At 40.0% G+C, this 12,017-nt stretch overlaps 1 long non-coding RNA gene across 1 annotated transcript in view; it reads left to right on the forward strand.

Moving 5' to 3' along the window:
* The window catches only part of LOC113456079, a 6,145-nt gene extending 468 nt beyond the window's left edge, over nucleotides 1-5,677 (forward strand). The window contains exons 2-3 of the long non-coding RNA XR_003376947.1: nucleotides 4,592-4,657; nucleotides 5,512-5,677. This is a non-coding gene — a long non-coding RNA (uncharacterized LOC113456079). The remainder of the gene's footprint in view (nucleotides 1-4,591; nucleotides 4,658-5,511) is intronic.
* Nucleotides 5,678-12,017: the final 6,340 nt, after the last annotated feature.

The raw sequence follows: 12,017 nt of genomic DNA on the forward strand, positions 1-12,017 counted from the left end.
CCCCCCGCCCGGGCGATGTCTCCGCCGGCATCACGTGTCGCCACCATACTCATTAGAAGTCTCTGCCTCTTCAGTCGCCACGTTTCCGAATCAACTAGGACACTTTGCTGCTGTTCTCTCCGCGCTTCCCCGACTCCCCTGCGACCATGTCCTCCTACTAGGGGTTCATATGGTGGTTCCCATAGGACCAAAGGTCTCTAAGCCCAATCGAGTCCCTTGGTCCCTGGAAAAGCAAATGGGTAGTGAACATGGCCGGTGGCTGACATGCATTAGGGTGAGGGGCATAGAACTGGGGGAGGGATCTGCCTTTGTGTAAAACTAAAAGCCTAACAAGGGCCGCTAAAGTCCCTGCACACACACACACACACACACACACACACACACACACACACACACACACACCGTGTACAATTCTAGTTTATTTTAGAAGTTCAAATCGGCCCCCCCAAATGTTTCAATGGAGACACTTTCAAGGGAAGGAACTGACTCCAGGAAGGCTTCGGGTCAGTGAGAATATCATCTGCTCAGACTGCAACCGACCCCCCTCCGCCACCCTTGGCTTTATGTGCCCTGAGCCCGGTGGTAGGAGCCTCTGTCAGGCCCAGTTGTCTCTGTTCCAGGGCTGGACAGCGCTGCTTGCCACCTGTACCAAGGCTGCCAGGTGGTGATAGGATCTGTGCAGACTCTTGGATCTGACCCATAAGAGCATGGGGAAGGTTTCTATGCGCCTCAGTCCCTAGGCTCCTTGAGTCAGATATGCATTTAGTTGATAAAGCGAAGGGTAGTGGGAAGACACCAAAACCAAATTCTCCAGCACAGCATCTTCATTTCAAAGCTTGTATCAGTGCAAAGAGCCACAGTTTGGGCCCCAAGGCCCTGGTGTAGCTCCAGAAAGGGTTTGGGTTTGTCCTGAATTTACACTAAACAATAGTAAGAATGAGAAGCCAATTGCAGTGTCCCAGAAGAAGAATCCCAGGCTTAGTTTCCTGTACAGGGAAGCAATTGAGCACATTTCTTGTTTTCCCTTGACAGCAGAAAGAAAAGTTCAAGGGCTTTGGCTTTAACGTGAAGAACACAAAAACCAAAGCATTTTTACTTTTGTTTCCTAAAGACTGTTCCAGGTAAAGCACATAGGTTTAAGTGAGCATAGTCCATTTAAAACAAAGAAAACCTCAGAATTGTTACTGTTTCTCCACCCCAGTTTGCTTTTAACTCTAGATCTTCCTAATAGTTTGTGAGGGTTAGGTTTTCTTAGCCTCCTTATTCACCAGGAAAAGGTGAGTGTGCTATCCTCCCCTTCCAATGCCCTACAATGCAGGACAATCAAAAGCGATAGGGAGTCAAGTAAAAGCAGGAACTCGGTTTATTACTGTGAGTATCAACTTATATCGGTTAAGTGACATCCTGTGATGTGGGGGTATCTCCAGCCAATGAGAGACAGTTATCCCCTCCCTCTGGCTGAAGGGGCAGCTACCTAGATTTTGCTGTCTCATCCTCACTCAGTTCCCACAGGCCTTCGAGGTACAGGACCTGAGATAATTTTGGCCCAATATCTTTCGCTTTTGTTTTATATCCTCCCGCACCCCGGTCACTGAGCCAGAATAGCCCACTGGGGAGAGAGTACAGGTCAGGGCCACCCCTATCCGGACTTTTGGCCTGGATACCCTCAAATTGGGAGTTCATCTGGGAGGTGAGATGTATCGAGCTTATCTTATTGTACTCGAAGGGCTATGAGTTGTACCTGTTGTATCTGTTTTGGAATGCTTGTTTCAACCTTTGGAGAATGCATGGGCCAAAATACAGATCAATAAACAAATAGCCATTGGCCCAATTAAGGAAGAGGAGAGATGAGTGTGGTAAGCCATGGGGATCATTAAACCAGGTCTCATGGTGGGGGGGGGGGCGGAGGTCCTTGACTTAAATCTTTTTTTAACTCATCTAGGATTCTTGTAACTATCTCAGAATGGTCTGCACAGAAGCAACATTCTTCCCCAAGTGCCCTGCAAATTTCTCCCTGTTCCATAAACAGCAAGTTCAAGCCTTTTCTATTTTGTAAAGTTACCTTTGCTAAGGAATTCAAAGACTTTTGTAAATAAAAATAATGCAGTCTCTGTCTTTTCTAATTATGTCCAGCCCAGTCTGCTCACATCCCCAGGAAGAACAATAGTAATCAGGAGTCTCGCCACAATTTCTAATAGTGGAGGCAGTCCAGTTGCTTCCTGGGCATACATTAAAGGGTGTCTGGAGGAGGGCATGTCTCCTAAGGGCATGAGACTCATTAGGGTAACATGCCTGGGGTAGGATGCACCCGCGAAAACTTCCACATTCAGGTCTCCCTTAGATCCCTGGAATCCAGTCTCCCATGTCCCAGGTCCCACATGCCAAGTTGCAGAGGCCAAACATCAGATCAGGCCACCATGTCCAGGGTGTCGTCATCTGAGAAGTCTGGTTTAGGATCCCTCCAGTGCCAGCACTCCATAGGATCCACGTCACCTTCTGAGGTTGGTGCAGGCTTGCTGCCTGGACCTTGATCCCCGTGAGAAGAGTTAATAAGATTACCGCTGGGAGGACCATCTGAAATAGATAAACAGGCAACATTTTCCTCAAGGGTCAATCTCCCTTGGGCAGACGTTATTTTTCTTTTCTTGTGTTTGAATTTAAAGGTTGTCCACCATAATCTCTTTCTTCCTTTATTGGTCATCTTGGTCTTCCCCATTGTCCTGAGGGGAGGGGAGATATTTTAAGTTACAAGCAGGTAACTGTATAGGTGGAGTATAGGCGTTTCCCTTTTCTTTGGGAAGACACATCCATATCCCCCGCCCTGTGTCAACAAGGGATCTGGGCCCCTGCATTGGTTAGTGAGAGGATCCTTCCTTCTAACCTTTAGGCAGGGCCTCATTGGTAGGGATTCTCAATGTTTCTGGAATCTATTTTGTTCATCTGATTTTTGAAAATTTAAAATATTGATGGTTAATAATGCCTTTTGCAGTTGTAGATAGGGAAAGACTTCTCTCCCTTTTTGTTTTATAAGGACCTCTTTGAGATATTGGTGATGTCTTTTGACAATTGTTTGACCCTGAAGGCTGTATGGGGATCCCAGTAGTATGGGATATATTCCATCTCTGGAAGGATTCTTTTAATGTTTTACTTATGAAACAGGGGCCACTGTTGGTCTTGACCTGTTGTGGTAGTCCCAACGTTGTAAACATTGTAAAGAATGGTTTTGCCATGGGTTGCCTTTTCCTCTGAGTGAGTGGTAGCCCAGCCTGCCTTAGAGTACAGGTCTATGGTCACAAACATATATTTTAATTTGCCAAATGGAGGGTAATGTGTTACATATGTTTGCAAGACGATATTGGGTCTAACCCTTTTGGGTTCAGCCCTGGTCCTTGTAAACGGGGAGGGGGTGCAGAGAAACTATTGGCAAGTCTTACACGTATAAAAAATTCTCTTTAATTGTGTTGAGGGGATCTGGGGGTATAGATATTTCAGTCCTCTCCAGATGACATGACTTAAGTCATGCATTTGGGTAGCATTTTGCATGGGCAGAGTTTCGACCTCTATGAGACAGGCCCCTGATGCTGCAGTATCTGTAGCAGCATTCCCTTGGGAAATGAGGCCAGGGAGGTTTTGGTGTCCTCTGAGATGTTGAATATATATGGGTTTTTTTCTACCTTCTAAGAGTGATCCAAGTTGAATCATCAAGACAGAAATAGGATTAGCATCCAATGTGATATAAACATAGGGTAAGTGTGGCAGTAGGTTCACCACATAAGAGCTGTCTGAATAGAGGTTGCAGGGTTCTGGGACCTCATGTAGGGCATTATATACAGCCATCATTTCCTTATATTGAGCAAATCCTCCACAAAGGAGATTTTAGTAATTTTTGTCTTGGTCCCCACTGTAGGGAAAACTGCAAAGGCGGCCCCATTCCTCCTGCCATCTGTGGAAACAGTGAGTGCTTGGGACACGGAAAAGACTGAGGGGACTCTCCAGTGCAGTTCCTGATATAGCTTCACTAACTGGGACTCCCCACAATGGGTGTCCAGAGTCCCCAGAAATCCCTCCAGGGTGAGGCTCAATCAAGAACAATGTTTGGCTGCCCATTCTATATCCTTATTTTGAATGGAATTATTAATTTAGAGAGATTCTTTCCATAATTTCAGAGGGATGTGTTTATGATTTTGATGATCATATTAGCAAGATCGACTAGAGAGTACACTCTGGGAGTGACTCCCAGGGTAACATGTACCAATTCTAGTGGTTGTGGCATGCTGAACAACAGCCAGCATGATCTTTTTCCCTACAGGCTTTGAGGTATAGGCCCTGAGATAATTTTGGCCCAACAGTGAGGACCCATATAAATGTACTGTTTTCCTTTCATACTTTGGGAAAAAATCTTAAATGGACATTAAATATATAGAAAGATTAAGTGCACTAAAATTAACTCACTTAAATACCTATTTATAATATATGTTATATATATATATATACTATGTTATTGATATTATCATTATTTATATTATTTGGATTGTGTTATGTATTTATGTTAATTTCACCATTGCCTCTGTGTCTTTATATTTCAAAGTAGACACTGGCTCACAGTCTGGGCTTCCTGAAGGCATCCAAAGAACCACCTGATGCCTGCTGTTACCAGGTGGGTAGGTTTCATTATTATGAGTAAGTATATAATAGAGAAATGGGAGAGAAAAAGAGGCAGAATGGTTCATGTGCTGTGGTAAGAGGCAGATATGAAGAACTGAGGGCTATGAAGAATGGGCTAATAATGGTGGTATGTTTGCCACCTGGGACCAGGGTGATGTCTGAGCCTGGGATGCTGCCTGCGGTCAATCTATGTCTGTGTTCCTGCTACAGCTGGGGTCTACGATTGTGTCTATGACTCATGGTTCCACAGAAATGTAGCATGAATAATAAAAGCCCAAAGACAGATATTGGGGTTCAATGAAGATGAGAAAAACAAAGCAGCCAACCTCTAGCTCTTCCCTCTACTTCAGACTGAAAATGATAGTGATCCTGCCTCCACTAAATCTCCAAATGATATTGAGCTGACATCTGTATCCTTCCATCTTATATTCCTCTCTAGTGCTGGGGTTAAAGGTGTGCACCACCACTGCCCAGATGGCTAACTAGTGTGGCTGCTGGGATTAAAGGTGTGTGTCACCTCTACCTTGCCTGTATGACTGACTAATCTGGCTGCTTTGCACCGACCTTCAGGAAAACTTGATTTATTAAAACACAAATAATATGCCACTTTTTCTGTTTTTTCATTTAAAATAAAAAGAAGGCTATAATAATAAATAATATAAGAAAAGCTATATAGAATAAGTACAATAATTATATACAATATATACAGGCAATAGATATATCAAAAATGTATAGTCCATTTGCATTTGGCAATTTTGAAGAAAATACTCTATATCAATTTTGTCTTGGTGAGTCCAAAGTCTTGTACCTAATTTACTTTCTATCATAACTTGCTTCCTACATCAGGTAAACAAGGAAAATTATAACTCTAACTAGTCATCAACTTGCTCAGGGACCCAAGAAAGAAATAATACTGAGGAAGCAGGAAGTCCAAGCAAGGAAATTCCAAACAATGTGAGAAATGAGAGAAACAGCTGGCTACTTGGTTGCTCATCCAAAGTTCTTCTGCAACATCAGGACATCTATCTTTAGCCTATAGGCCTAGAATATCTGACAGACTTTCCTGTGAAGGAGTATATTTTAAAGCATTGTCCCTCCTTGTCTTGACAATTTTTGGCAGTCTTTTTATTTAGTGTCCTGCTTGGGCATTTTCTTGCCAAGTGGCTTACTTTTGCTACAAAGAAAGTAAACTTCATGTGGAGTTACTTTGATGCCCATTATTCTCTGCAATAGATTGGTGGTGCCAGGAGCAGATATGTCTCAATCTCATTAAAAAGAGTATATGTTATTAAGACTTCTTATGACATAGTCTATAGATCTCTGAAGTGTTTGAAGGTGACCTGTATATCTAAATTATATATTTGTTTGACCTTGAAAACATACCTAATATGACTACAAGTTTAATTACAATAGGTGACTAATTATTAATCTACATTTTTATTATTCAAAATGATTGGTAAAAATAATTTTTCAGGGTTAGAAATTTGAATTACATTGTTAAATGAGTTGTATAGATACAATACTTTGAATATGAGTAGAAATATATATATACATATATATATATAATATGTTCTAATAAAACTTTCAAATTTGTATTCTCTTGTGTCAACTTATATCTGACTCAAATGAAAAGCATCTATTTCTTTTTTAATTTTTTTATTAATTTTTATTGAGCTTTACATTTTTCTTTGCTCCCATCCCTGCCTCTCCCCTTTCCCTTCTACCCTCCCCCAAGGTCCCCATGCTCCCAATTTACTCAGGAGATCTTGGCTGTAGTACTGGGAGCAGCAGGCCACTTTCCACCACACGGCTAGCTTTACCCAAAATAATTACATGAAAACTGTATTCTTTTAAACGTTGCTTGGCCCATTAGCTCTAGCCTTTTCCTGGCCAACTCTCACATCTTGATTAAACAATTTCTAATAATCTGTGTAGCACCATGAGGTGGTATCTTACCGGGAAAGATTCAGCATATCTGACCTGGCGGCGGGCTCCATCACATCTGACCTTACTTCCCTTCTTCCCAGCGTTCTGTTCTGTCTACTCCACCCACCTAATTTTCTGTCCTATCAAAGGGCCAAGGCAGTTTCTTTATTAACCAATAGACAGATGACCCTCCTCAATCACTTGGCTTTTTCTACTTCCCATGTAGATTAGATCTGTGTAAATCTCTCTTAGGGTACTCATTGTTCTCTAAGTTTTCTGTGATTGTGATTTGTGCACTGGTTTTCTTTGCTTTATGTTTAAAAAACACCAATGAGTGAGTACATATGATAATTGTCTTTCTGGGTCTGGGTTAACACACTCAAAATGATGTTTTTTTAACTCCATCCATTTGCCTGCAAAATTCAAAATGTTAATTTTTTCCTGTGTAGTACTGCATTGTGTAAATGTACCACATTTTCCTTATCCATTCTTCAGTTGAAGGGCATTTAGATTGTTCCCAGGTTCTGGCTATGTCAAGCAATGATGCTATGAACATAGTTGAGCACATGTTCTTGTGGCAGGATTGAGCATCTTTGGATATATACCCAAAAGTGGTATTACTGGGTCTCGAGAAAGGTTGTTTCCTTATTTTATAAGAAATTGCCACACTGACAAACAAAGGGGCTGTACCAGCTTGCATCCCCACCAGCAGTGCAGAAGTGTTCCCTTTTTTCCACAACCTCTCCAGCATAAGTTGTCATCAGTGATTTTGATCTTGGCCATTCCTACAGGTGTAAGATGGATTCTCAGAGTTGTTTTGATTTGCATTTCTCTGATGACTAAGGTTGTTGACCCTTTCCTTAAGGGTCTTTCAGCCATTTTAGATTCCTCTGTTGAGAGTTCTGTTTCCGTCAGTACTCCGTTTTTTTTTTTTTTTGAATTGGATTATTTGTTCTTTTGATGACCAGTTTATTTGAGTTCTTTGTATATTTTGGAGATAACACCTCTGTCTGATGTGGTATTGGTGAAGAACTATTCCATTCTGTAGGCTGTCATTTTGTCTTGTTGACCGTGCCCTTTCCTTTACAGAAGTTTTCAGTTTCAAGAGGTCCCATTTATTAATTGTTTCTCTGAGTGTCTATGCTGCTGGGATGATATTTAGAAAGTGGTCTCCTGTGCCAAAGTGTTTAAGTGTATTTCTCACTTTCTCTTTTATAAGATTCAGTGTGGCTGCCGGGCGATGGTGGCGCACGCCTTTAATCCCAGCACTCGAGAGGCAGAGGCAGGCGGATCTCTGTGAGTTCGAGACCAGCCTGGTCTACAGAGAGAGTTCCAGGACAGGCTCCAAAGCCACAGAGAAACCCTGTCTCGAAAAAACAAAAAAAAAAAAAGATTCAGTGTGGCTGACTTTATGTTGAGGTCTTTGTTCCATTTAGACTTGAGTTTTGTGCATGGTGATAGATATGGGTCTGTTTTCATTCTTCTACATATTGATATTCAGTTATGCCCACACCATTTGTTAAATATGTTTTCTTTTTTTCCATTTGATATTTTTTGATTCTTTGTCAAAAATCAGGTGTTCAAAGGAGTGTGGATTAATATCCAGGTGTTCTATTCAGTTCCATTGGTCCTCCTGTCTTCAGGACAATACCAGGCTGTTTTCAGTACTGTAGCTCTGTAGTAGAGTTTGAAGACAAGGATTGTGATGCCTCAAGAAGTTCTTTTCTTGTACAGGATTATTTTGACTATCCTGGGTTTTTTTTTTTCCATATGAATTTGAGTACTGTTCTTTCAATGTCTGTGAAGAATTTTGCTGGGATTTTGATAGCCATTGCATTGAATCTGTAGATTGCTTTTGGTAAGATTGCCATTTTTACTATGTTAATTCTACCTAAACAAGAGCATGGGAGATCTTTTCATTTTCTGGTGTCTTCTTCAATTTCTTTCTTCAAAGATTTAAAGTTCTTGTCATACAAGTCTTCCACTTGTTTAGTTAGAGTTACTCCAAAATACTTTATGCTATTTGTGGCTATTGTGAAGGGTGATATTTCTCTGATTTCTTTCCAAGCCCTTTTATCATTTGTGTACAGGAGGGCTACTGATTTTTTGAGTTAATCTTGTATCCTACTACATTACTGAAAGTGTTTATGAGTTGTAGAAATTTGTTGGTAGAATTTTTGGGATCACTAATGTAAACATTCACTTCATCAGCAAACAGTGAGAGTTTGACTTCTTTTCCAATTTGTATCCCCTTGATCTCCTTTTGGTGTCTCATTGCTCTAGCTAGGAACTCAAGAACTATATTGGATAGATATGGAGAGAGTGAACAACTTTGCCATTCCTGATTTCAGTGGAATCACTGGTAGTTTCTCTCCATTGAGTTTGATGTTGGCTGTTGGCTTGCTGTATGTTGTCTTTATTATGTTTAGGTATGTTCATTGTATCCCTGCTCTCTTCAAGACCTTTTTCATGAAGGAATGTTGTATTTTGTCAAATTCTTTTTCAGCATCTAATGAGATGATCCCATAATTTTTATTTTTCAGTTTGTTTATATGATAGATTACGTTGACAAATTTTCACATGTTGAACTATCCCTGCATCTCTGGGATGAAGCCAACTTGATCATGGTGGATGATGGTTCTGATGGATTCGATTTGCCAGTGTTTTATTTAGTATTTTTGCATCAATGTTTATGAGTAAGATTGGTCTGTCATTCTCTTTCCTAGTAATGTTTTTCTGTGATTTGGGTATCAGAGTAAGTTTAGCCTCATAAAGAGTTTGGCAATATTCCTTCTGTTTCTACTGTGTGGCCCTGCAGAGGTTCCAGGTTCCTACCTTTTCTCTTTGATGTCCCAGACCAGTGCCGGGACCCACAGAGATCCTGGGTCAGGCCTACTCCCTATGAGGTCCCAAACTCATGCCTGGCTTTGCAGAGATCTCTGGTTCCTACATACTCCCTCAGCATTCCCAGAATCACACCCAGACTGGCAGACATCCTGGATCAGGCCTAGTTCTTGGGAGGTCCGAGACTTAAACCCAGACTCACAGGGTCCTGGCTTAAGTCTACTCCCTTGAAGGTCCCAGGTTCCGGTCCAGACTCTCAGCAGTCTCTGGTTCTGGCTCACTTGATCAGCAGTTACTCTCCTGTACCTGTTCCGGTGACATTCACTATCTCTGGACCAGGTCCTTGGCTCAATCCTTGTCCACCAGTGTCCCAGGACTTGCATCTATTTCTTTTATAGATTAGTTTAGATTAAATGACCATGCTGTTTGATATACTATCATCTATTCCAACTAAGAGGTGTCCTTGTTCAAATAGAATCTTTATCAATTTTGATAGTATCCATAGCTTTTCTTCTTCTATGGAAACAAAAGCAAAACTCTTTCTCTAACTTAATGCATGGCCTAGTTTCCATTTTGAGATAAGTACATTTTTAAAGTATATTGACTGATTTAATTCTGTAGTTTATTCTAGTATCCAATGTCTCTCCACAGCTGTTGTTCCTCTCTCATTAGCATTTAGAAAATTCAAAATTAGCAAAGCATTATGCAATTGATTTCTGGGGGTATTCATCATCCCTTTCAGTTTATTTAATGTATCCTTTAGAGTTTGATTTGAACTTTCTATGACTGCCTCATCTATAGTATTGCATAGTATACCCGTAATATATTTTATTTTATAATAAAAAATTGTTTCATTTCTTAGAGACATATCCTGGAGCATTGTCAGTCGTTATTTGTGTGGATATACCCATAATGTTCATAACTTCTAACAATGCTGTGATTACCAAATCAACCTTTTCCAAACTAAGAGCAGTTGCTATTGAAAACCTTAATAGATATCAATGGTGTAGTGTACATAATTTAGTTTTCCAAATTCTACAAATTAGAATACATCCATCTGCCAGATTTCATTCTTTTGAGTCTCTTTGGGTTACTTCCTGTAGGTAGTGGTGTTTGGTTGTAGATAGAACAAATAGGACATTTCCTTATAATTTCCTTGGATTGTTGCCATGTGATAAAAATGTATTTTTTTAAACATTTGCTATTGACATGATGACTTTTACAAAATTCTGAGGTTTTCAGCACATTTCCCATCAATAATTGACCTATTTCTATATTACCTTGTGCTAGAGGACCTGGCAGACCCGTATGGGATCAGATATGAGTTATGTATATGGGATGATTCCTAGTACCAATGCAATCTTATAATTGAATAAATTATTAAGTCAATTCTGTGTCATTGGTATAAATTTAGTTGTTTTAACATGCAAAACATTTCTTTCTGAATATTGTGAATCAGCAAATATATTGAGTGGCTCTTTAAAATTCCATAGGACCTTGAGAATGGCATATAATCCTGACTTTTGCACAGAATTTTAAGGGCTTTGATGCAATCTACTTAAGTTTTATGATTTTAGCTTTCTTTCCTGATTTATTTGGATCAGTATGAAATGTAGGAGTTCCAGTTATTGGTGGTATCCTGTTTAATGTGAGGAAGGATCCAGTTAGTTCTCTTTATAAGATGAATTCTCTTGCTTTTGGAATAGTTGTTAATCTCTCCCCCAAAACAATACATGCTCTTTGCCAGGCTTCACTTCCTTTCCATTATTTGTTAACTTCATCATTATTAAAAAGTACTATAGTTTCTTCTGGGTCTATTCCTTATAAATGACAAATTCTCAGTTTTCCTTTTAGAGCTAACTCAGAGACATTTTTCACGTAATTTTTTTATTTTTTTTAATTAAAAATTTCCACCTCTTCCCCACCTCCCTTTTCCCTCCGCCTGCCCCAACTCCCCACCCCTCACTCCCTTCTCTCTCCCTCTCCAGTCCAAAGAGCAGTCAGTGTTCCCTGCCCCTCCATCCAGGTCTAGGAAGGTGAGCACCTAAACAGGGCAGGCTCACACAAAGCCAGTACATGCAGTAGGATCAAAACCAAGTGCCATTGTCTTTGGCTAATGTTTTAACTCAGTTTATATAATAAAAATTTCATTCTAAGATAATATGCTCTGTCTGCCTTAAAATTCCTATAGAGGAATGTTTTTAGGCTAGTATGACCAGAATGTATTTAAGATTTGAATCCATATTGCCCACATGTGCTTTCTGTAATTTCTCTTCAATCAAGCCATTTCTTTTCCCAATTCAGCAGATAATTTCCTGATAAGGTCTTGTCACCATCTAAAGTTTTGATTAAATAGGTCATCAGTACCTACACCAAAAATATGCCATAGATTAAAATCATCTAGAAATCTTTGGAAGTCATTAAGAGTCTGCAATCAATCTACCCTAATTTGGAACTTCTAAGACCAAATTTTTGTAAGCCCATTTTATAACCTAAATAATTAATACAATCTTCCATTTGTAATTTTTCAGAAGCAATTTGTTATCCCCAACAAGGCAAAATTTTCTTTTTTTTTTCTTTTT

This window comes from Microtus ochrogaster, chromosome 5 (assembly GCF_000317375.1).
Source record: "Microtus ochrogaster isolate Prairie Vole_2 chromosome 5, MicOch1.0, whole genome shotgun sequence".
NCBI classification, from domain to species: Eukaryota; Metazoa; Chordata; class Mammalia; order Rodentia; family Cricetidae; genus Microtus; species Microtus ochrogaster.